The sequence below is a fragment of the Rhinopithecus roxellana genome, chromosome 18, assembly GCF_007565055.1.
Source record: "Rhinopithecus roxellana isolate Shanxi Qingling chromosome 18, ASM756505v1, whole genome shotgun sequence".
Lineage (NCBI taxonomy): Eukaryota > Metazoa > Chordata > Mammalia > Primates > Cercopithecidae > Rhinopithecus > Rhinopithecus roxellana.
In genome coordinates this window covers 96,149,328-96,159,153 of record NC_044566.1, presented here as the reverse complement: position 1 = coordinate 96,159,153, position 9,826 = coordinate 96,149,328, and the positions used below count along the sequence as shown (strand labels likewise).

Genomic DNA, 9,826 nt, shown 5'->3' with positions numbered 1-9,826 from the left:
CTTAGGAATGACCATGAGTTCACCTAACTCCCTTCATCAACTTCTTTTCCCAGCTCTGTTTGGAAATTAGTGATTGAGAGTGAAGCCCACCACTTCTGGGCCCATGCAGTTGTGTGTTGTAGATCCATTGGCTGTGTGTGAGCAGGAGCAGATGGGGTCAACCAGTGCTATGAAGCAAACAAGAACAAAGGAGAAACTTACAGAGTAAGAAATTGAGGCGGCTCTGGGACATGAAAGAGCTTGCCCACAAATCTCATGGCTAGTTGGGGCATAGCAGAGATTACATCTGAGGTATGACTCTCAAGCAATTATAAGTATCTAATATGGCATAATACGAAGACTAACTCTCCCTCCCATCTCAGAGTGACAGCATCTTATTACCACACTTCTTGGCTGAATCTTAAGACTTCCAGCTCTCTCTCCCACCCCCGGTTCACCCTGTCTCTCTCCACTCCTGTTTCTAGCTGCTCATCTATACTTTCTGGCCACCCTGTCACTAGCTCACCTTGCTTCCCAAGCTGGTCTGGGGACTGCTGTGCTCCAAAATGTGAACACACACAGCCCTTCTTCTCCCTCATCTCTCTCGTTTCTCCAAACACTGACTGCAAACACATAGTCAGGTCATGAAAGCACCAAACTTTGTCTGAAGGATTTAACACAATATCAGTGCTTGACAAAAAACAGAAGGTAAAGTAAAATAATGTTAACAAATGTAGGTTTGATGGAAAGACACTGTGTTTGTGTTTGACAACTTATAATTGGGTGTCAGACCTCACTGGCCTGACAGTTCATTTGCTGCTTCTTGCTGCAGGGAATATCATAATGATCTTTGTCCTCCACGGGTCCCAGCTCGCTACCATGTAGCTGATCTCTCCAGAGACCTTTCTCTCTATATTACCACCTCTCTTCTCTGAGTTCAGCCTTCCTCAAATTCTCTTTTCTTCTTGAGCTGCTAAGAGAAAACAGAAATTTCTTATTATTTAATTTGTACAATAATTTTGCTTTCTTGTCTCTATCTTCCCACTTTAGACTACCCTTAGGCCTCACCTGTTATCACCAAAAATGTCATTCACATATTTTCTGTAAAAAAAAAAAATAAAAAATTAAAGTCTCTACAATTTGTAATACAAAAACAATTCCTTCTTGTTCTTGCATTACAAATTTTAAATTCCTTTAAAATTACAGTGTTTTTATGACTTTACATGTATTAGATTAGAAATCTCAGAATAATTATATTAACATTTCCTCCAACAATTACTGAAAACAGTTTAAGTGATTTTTTGCAGGGATTTTTTTTTCCCTGGGGTATATCCCACTGGGGTTACACAATCATTTATGTTTTTTAAAATCACTTAGAACAACTTTTCTCTGTGTGGTTTTGTCACCAAATGGATAAATAGGTAAGGTCATTTATGGAATTTTACTTTCAATTCTAACTAATTCCTTTTTAATTTATTTAAATTTTTTAATAGACAATTTACAAGTTTCTAAAGTAAAATCTGCAATGTGTGGTATGCACCCTTTTTCTCCTCTTGTTCCTCTCAAATCAATCTGGACCTGGCATTCATAATGGTCTTTGCAAAATGCAGATCCTGGGACCCTTCCTCCTTCCTGCTTGCCAACATTCACTCGCTGCTCCAAACACTTTAGCATGGTCAACTGGGCTGTGCGTGAGCAGGCCCTTACCTCCCTCTCCAGCTCCTTCTCCATTCTTACTCTTGATGCTCCAATTAAAACTGAATTCAGTCAGAGGCTTGAAAGTATCAGGCCTTTCTTTTGCTTGAGCTTTTGCCAATTTCACTCCCTTTGTCTGAAGCACTCCCATTGCTCACATACTGTGTGGTTTCACCCGCTTTGTTCCTTTTGTTCAGGCATACGGTTGTGGCTAATCTGCCTTATGAAACAGGAACCGCCCCTTCTTGAAGGCCCAAGCTCTCTGCCTCACACTGGGAGAAGATCCTCTCCACATGCAGAGAACCTTTATAATAATCAAGGAAATATGTTATTTGAGCAACAAATGTACAGGTGTCTGCCTGTACTCCATGGTGCCAGCTGTAGCCGCTCCAGAAGGATTCTCTGTGGATCAAGGTCCTCTTCCACACACCCATGACACTCCACGTACATGACATTCAACACACTGTCATATACATGCCTGCTAATGTGTCTGCATCCTGCACTGAAATGTATACTTTGCGAGGAGAGAGACTTTGTCTATTTGATTCACCATTTTATCCTCAGAAAGAAAACCTTGTCTGACTCTAGGGCCTCCACCACCCTGCATAGGGTGAGCAGCCGAGCGCTCTTCTGCAGTCTACACACTGCACAGTCACACACAGCAGCCCTGCCTGGCATAAAGTATTTTCTTATTAAATATCTATCGAAGTAATTAATCCTTGACTTTGACCTGTACTTCCTAATGGCTTTATTGCTGATCCTCTTTTTCTTTTTAAATTTTATTTTCGGCGTTTTGAGCATTCTTTAAACATGAATTTCTCTGAAGAAGATTGCACTACCATTTTTCAAAACAAAGACATTGAGGCTTGCAGTGTGACTTCATTCCATAAGCCACACACCCCACCCCTCTGCACCAAGATGCCCACCTGATCCACCAACAATGACATGGCTTTTTTTTTTTTTTTTTTTTTTTTTTTTGAGACGGAGTCTCTCTCTGTAGCCCAGGCTGGAGTGCAATGGTGCGAGCTCAGCTCACTGCAAGCTCCGCCTCCCAGGTTCACACCATTCTCCTGCCTCAGCCTCCCGAGCATCTGGGACTACAGGCGCCCGCCACCACGCCTGGCTAATTTTTTGTATTTTTAGTAGAGACAGGGATTCACTGTGCTAGCCAGGATGGTCTTGATCTCTGGACCTTGTGATCCACCCTCCTCGGCATCCCAAAGTGCTGAGATAGCACTTTTTATTTGAAAGCTGGCTTCTTCTATATTCAGTTCTTCGAAGGAATAGTAGGTGGTACAGGAGAGGATGCAGCTGGAACCATTACTGTTTGTTCTGCAGAGACAGCAGGCCCTGTACTTCGCCTGTTTCAAAGCTTGGGAGAATTTGGAAGCAGAAAGTTCACAATCGCTACTTTGTGGTTTTACCCTCATTATTCCTTTTGTACACACATATGGTTGCAGCTAATCTGCCTTGTGGAACAGGACCCACCCCTTCTCCTTGAATGCCCAAGCAGTCTGCCTCACACTGCAAGAAGACCCTCTCCACATGAAAAGAATCTTCAGAATAATCAAGGAAATACATCATTTGAGCACCAAGCCTCCTTTCCTCCACATTGTTAACAGAATTGTCAAAATACCACTTTTGTTGTAATTAAGGTTCTTCAAAATATGAAGATATTCATGGAGAATGCTTCCTCCCACGTTCCATGACAACAGAGCTGTGTGCTACAATGAGAGCCTGATGCCCCCTTTACAACCTGCATTCTAAAGACAGGGCAGCTACTCTGTCAGGCCCTGGTTGGGCGCTTTTTAGTCCCCTCTAAAAGTCTTCAAAATTGGAAATATTGCACTGATAAAGTATTTTTAGAACTGTGCTTTGTGTTTTTCTGCTTAAACAACAGGGAGAACACATGTAAGTGGTATAGGAGGAGGATCTGGACATAGATCTATCTCCTCTTCAAGCATTCTTTCCAAGTCCCCTTGTTTTGCTTCCTGAAATATTTATATGAGCAAATACCTCAATTTATCATAAGGAAAGTCTGGGATGACATAGTCAAATACACTCATCCATAAAAGACGATAAAAACTCGCAATGGATACTGAGGTGGCCAACTGCCGTTCAACGTTTACATCTGTTAACAGCAACAAGTAAATACTGGTGAAATCGGTTTTTTTCTTTCACTTCAAGAACTGGGCAAGTACATCGTCATGGAAATAATTCTCTGAAGAGCAGATTTAAAGATTTGTGTTGGGAAAGACTAAAGGTGACTCTTTCTCAGGTCCCTAAAGCAGGGGCAGAGCTCTTAGGCTGTCCAAAAAATTCACTTATTTTTTCTTCTGCATTTAACAGTTTTACAACCACACTTTTAAAAAAGCATTTAACGTGATTTATCTGAAATTATTTTTCTATCAGTTTTATATGTTTCTATCTTTTCATAGGCTTATTTTTTATCTTTTTAAATGAGTTTTAATTTTTAATGAACAAATGATGTTTGCCTCACTAGAGTGTAAGCTCTATGGGGAAAAACCTTTCTCCACTATATTCTCAGCAACAAATACATAGCAGAACATCAATAAATATTTGTTAAATAAATAACTTTTCAGAACCACCTCCTATGAGTAGTAATATCATTAAAATAAAAGTGTTTACTGGATTCTTACTCTACGATTGATACATTCTGAGGATTTTACATGGATTCTTTCATGCAGTGCTCACAAAACTCTACAAGATAGGGATGGTTATTATAGTTTTACCAGATGAGAAAATAGAGGACCAGAGAAAAACAGGTATGAGACAAGTTACAGACAGGAACCGGCAGACTAGTCTGCAACCAAAGGCAATTTAACTCCAGGATCAGTTAAACCATTACCCTCTACTGCCTTTGAGGTTGGAGACACAAGGAAGGAAAGTAATCAATATGACAAAAAAAAAGAGTCCATCCCAGAATACTCCAGGGTTTGATTATATTTATATAGGTAGCCCTCACTGTATATGATTCCACTTTGCGTGAATTTCAGTCATCATGGTTTAGTTGAATAATGTCAGTGCCCCAACAACTTAGGTGTGTTGTTGTTGTTGTTGTTGTTGTTGTTGTTGTTTTGTTTGAGACAGAGTCTCACTCTGTCCTCCTGGAGTGCAGTGGCATGATCTCAGCTCACTGCAACCTCTGCCTCTTGGGTCCAAGTGATTGTCCTGCCTCAACCTCCTGAGTAACTGGGAGTATAGGCATGCACCACCATGCCTGGCTAATTTTTGGATTTTTGGTAGAGACATAGTTCCACCATGTTGGCCAGGCTGGCCTTGAATTCTTGACCTTAAGTGATCCACCCGCCTCGGCCTCCCAAAGTGCTGGGATTATAGGTGTGAGCCACTGTACCCACCCAACATCTTCATTTAAATTTTAGTTCCCATGGTAGATTGTGAATAATGGCATGAAGTACACATTTTGCTGCAAACTCTTCACTCCTTAAATCACTTTGTAAATAACAGATGTACATCGTGATCAGTAACCAACCTGACCACTTCTTTCATAGTGTACTGGTGATTGGTCGCTGTTGCATTTGTTATTTGTTCAGTTTCCGCGCAGACAACAAAGCATGTAGTTGTGTTGCTTCTTTGTCTCCCAGCGATAGACCCATGTGACATTTTATAAAAATAGGCAATCAAGACAGGGAATTGGCCAACAAAGCTGTCCAACAAAAAATGAAAATTGATAGCATTGGATGTGAAATTCAAATCAAACATAAATGGATTCATAGAAGCAATAGCCAGCCATAGGAATGTTGATGCTGCTGCCATTGAGAGACTCAGCATGCAGCCAGAGGAGCTTAGTGAAGGTGAGCTTATCAACCTAAATAGGGAAATGGTTGTGAAGAAAAAAATGAAGATGTCATAGAGGAAGTGAAGCTGGTAAGAACTTCACATTAAAGGAATTCTCAGAGACACTTCAAGACATTGAAGACACAAAGAATACAATGCTGCAAGCTAATCCAAATTTAGAAAGGAGTATGACAATTGGATGAAGCACTGAAAAGAGGCTGGCTCCATGTTGTAAGTTTTATGATGAGAAGAAGCTAAGCACTGCCTATTCTCTCTTTTTCTATGGAAATTAACTTTTATTTCTATAACATATAAAAGGTATAATTAGGACTTAGATAAAACCAATAATCTGCACACGTAAACAAGAATTATGTGAAATTAGGTTATTTATATATCTGTTTAAACCAGAGGGAGGAGGAGGAACAGGATGAGGTCCAGTAGGCCCACCATTAAGTTCTCCTTAGCTTCTGTGTTCAGTGAAGGTAGCTTGCCAGGCAGTGCCCCAGGATGACAGTGTGGGAAAGGGGAGTGGGGACTGGGGGAGGAGTGATGGTGAGGAGTTGTGAGGCTTCTGGGCACAGCTGTGCCGGAGGCACTTGAGGGGAAGCATGCCTGAGATAGAAGCAGTCTTGTCCACACCCAGCAGGTGGGACTTATCAGTGGGGGATGAGCCAAGGATCTTTGCAGCTCCCAGATGGCACTCCTTAACATGCTTATCTAATGTGGTGCAGGAGTAGGCAGAGATGAGAGGTCAGTCCACAGAAGGGAAATCGAAGGGAGCAGCCGCCACAGGTGCCTTGCCCAATGCTGGCAGTTATGTGCACAAGGGCTGTGGCTGAACGGTGCTGACAGCAGAGCTCACAGAACTCCTGCATTTCAAGTTTCAGATACATTCTGGGAAGGGCGAACTGGTCTATGAGTCACATAATACACAGAGGGGTGCCGATAATCCAAAAAACTTAGCAAAACACCTTTCGTGCCCATGATCCAGGCTTCAGGGAGCCAAGAAGAAAGCCCAAAGGCCTGCCTAGGCCTGCAGGGCTCACGTCCACTGGGAATCCTTCCCAAAGCCTCTCCTGACACTTGTTTTTTGTTTGTTTGTTTGGTTTTTGGTTTTTGGTTTTTTTGAGACAAAGTCTCGCTCTGCCCAGACTGGAGTGCAGTGGCGCGATCTCGCCTCACTACAACCTCCGCTACCCGGGTTCCAGAGATTCTCGTGTCCAACCCTGTGAGTAGCTGGGATTACAGGCGCGCGCTACTGAACCAGTGAATTTTTGTACTGTAGAGCTGGGACTTCACCACGTTGGCCAGGCTGGTCTCGACCTCCTGGCCTCAAACCATCCGCCCGACTCTGCCTCCCAAAATGCTGGGATTACAGGCGTGGGCCACCGCACCCGGGCCATAGTTTTGTTCTGCCATCTTGAGAACAAGCTGTCGTAGTTATTTCGTGGCTGAAATGGGATCTGCTCATGATTCACCGTCATTCCGGGAATGATCACAAACATTTTCCTAGGACCTTCGGATCCCACTTCATCTGTTTCACAGGAGACGACAGCTAGCTCCTGCCGTGTGTGAGCCTTCCCTACCAGACCCCGGCCATCATGGGGCAGACACCTTGGTCATAAACTGTAAACTTGGTTCCCTGAGGTTGGATCTAAGTTTGTCAGTATAACTTTCTCCTTCACGAGATAAATCAGTTGGATCAGTGAAGACAGTTGGATGATTTGCTCTTTTTCCGCTTTCTAGCTGTAAGAAGAAATGTCTTCTGATTTTCTTCTTTTCCCAAGTATATACAGTAAGTGGAGCAGGGGCCCCAATCCATTCCTTTTTTTAATCCTTGATTATATGACATCTTACTGTGACACTTTAAGGGAAGGACTATACGTAAAAGTCCTCCAGGCCCTCCACTTCTCCCAGCCGGTTATGCGGCGGTTGGGCTGCAAAATCGAAAACGGAAGGGAAGTCCTCCAGGTCCTCCACTTCTCCCAGCTCGTTATCGGCGGGTTGGGCAGCAGCACCGGAAACGGAAGCAGCTGCATCTGTGGTCGAGTGCAGGCTGGATACTGAATTGGGTCTTCCTGTTTCTGAATATGGAGCCTGGGATCTTATTTTCTTTCCTTCTTCTTCTTCACTATCACTCTCCTCATCAAAGTTCAGACTGAGATACTATTGTTTTTGGAAAAATCTTCTGAAGATCTGGCTTGGAAGCAGTATCCGAGGTGTCTTCCCCATCAACACTCTCTTCGGTATTTTCTCCCAGAACAAGGGAGCTGACTGGAAGAACATGAAATTTGGTTTCCAAATCTTGAACATCTGGCTTCAGGACAGCAGCCGGGCCATATTGCCATAAAGACGACAGTGCTGTGGGAGTAAGGGAATCCACCAAAGGAGTGCGCTCCTCATTGGCCTTTGGCTTCATCCAACTTAGCCTGGCTTCTGGATTTGGCTGCACCATGAATGGCTGAAGGTGCTTTTTTCTCTGCTCCTTCTTGAATAGTGCTTTCTGATTATCCAGCACCAGCTGTTAAAGTTTCATCGTCTCATCATGAAAGACCCTGTCCCCACTGGAACCAAGCTGGCAGCACCAGGCGTCCGTGCCCACCACTGTTTAAGTGGCAACCATGTCCCCACTCCTAGCTGCCCGTGGCTCTAAACTACTCTTAAGAGCTTGTTGGCCGGGCGTGGTGGCTTACGCCTGTAATCCCATCACTTAGGGAGGCCGAAGCAGGCGGATCAGGAGGTCAAGAGATCGAGATCATCCTGGCCAACGTCGTGAAACCCCGTCTCTACTGAAAATACAAAAATTAACTGGGCATGGTGGTGTGCGCCTGTAGTCACAGCTACTCAGGAGGCTGAGGCAGGAGAATCGCTTGAACCCAGGAGGCAGAGGTTGCAGTGAGTTGAAATCATGCTATTGCACTCCAGCCTAGCGACAGAATGAGACTCCATCTAAAAAATAAAAGAAAGAAAAAAAAAATAGCATGTTTGGAGAGTCTAGCAGGGGAGCGCAGCTACTCCTATACCCTTGATCGAAGACTGGTCCTCTTCTCTGGGGGATGGACGTCCTCTTCCATGGAGTGCACACTTATTGAGGGACACACATAAAGCGGTGAGGGAAGAAGAGCACACACGCCTAGCTAGCCGGGTCGCCGAATCAACCCTGGCGATCAATAGAGTAACAGACATCTCAGCCAGATCGCTCTCATATCCTAAAGCACTCTTAATAAATTTTTTACAAATAATGAAATACTTTCATCCTCAGTGTTTGTTTTCTAGTACACTAAATATTAATTTTACTATTTTCATCGTTTTTAGTACATTTACAAACTCGACAAGAGTAATGTTTTCACAAAAAATGTTTAAAGGTTACAGAAAGAATTTTCACATTGACTATTAAAACCATTTTGCATGGTTTCAGCTTACATCTGCAAAGTAGGGACAACTAGTATTCAAAAGAACTTCATGAGTAAATAGTAAACGTCTTTGAACTATGAACCACAAGTTTAGATGTTCAAAGTATTGCTATCTTCTTGCAATATGTGTCAAGGGAAAGGCTTTAAGAGTCTAGCTAGCTTACAAGCCCCATGGGAAAAGCTGATTCCATGAGAACAGGAAGGTGTAAGGGGAAAAGGGCTGGCTTTTGAGAAGCACGAATCTGAATTATATATTGGCTTATCAATTCTATAGTCTTGAGCACTCATTCAGTAGCTGAGACTTTTGTCTCAAATTTAGAGTAATACAGTTTTTGCAGGATAGTTCCGTGTATGAGAAAAAATATGCAGGCGTGTGTATACATGTGATGTGGCAGAGATCACTTCAAAGGGCAGCCTGCTGTTTTGGATGACTGTGGACATCCCCATGGAGGGCATGGCCAGGTCTGCATGATTAAGGTGAGGCCAATAGCTGGGGCTAGCTATGTGGCATCTTGGATTTTCTAATAAAAATTTTAAATATTCCAGAAAAGATTTGCAAACTCTGCAGTTTCTTTTCACATATACTTGTTTCTCTGATTCCACATTCATAGAAAACCTACCTTAGCTTCTCTGTTTCTCTTTTTGTTTGAGTACAGTACAAAGAGAATCAAATTTTAATAACTACTATTATGTGTTTACATATAATGAGGCTATTTCCGTGTTCGCACAGATGGTCTCAAATAACTAAATGTCATTACAACTAGTTCTCATAAATATGGAGCTTCTCTACTAGTTTCTTTGATCTCTAGCAATAAAATATTGTTATTTTGATATTCATTTTTGTAATAAACTTTTATACTATGCTGGAAATTTGCTAGAAATGTAAATTGGTTATGTTTCTTTTGTAGGAGAGTCAGAAG

The 9,826-nt window shown here is 42.6% G+C and overlaps 1 long non-coding RNA gene across 1 annotated transcript in view; it reads right to left on the bottom strand.

Annotated features, from left to right (window-relative positions):
* Positions 1–428: 428 nt before the first annotated feature.
* LOC104681005 overlaps positions 429–9,826 on the bottom strand; it is a 31,992-nt gene continuing 22,594 nt past the window's right edge. The window contains exon 3 of the long non-coding RNA XR_750529.2: positions 429–949. This is a non-coding gene — a long non-coding RNA (uncharacterized LOC104681005). The remainder of the gene's footprint in view (positions 950–9,826) is intronic.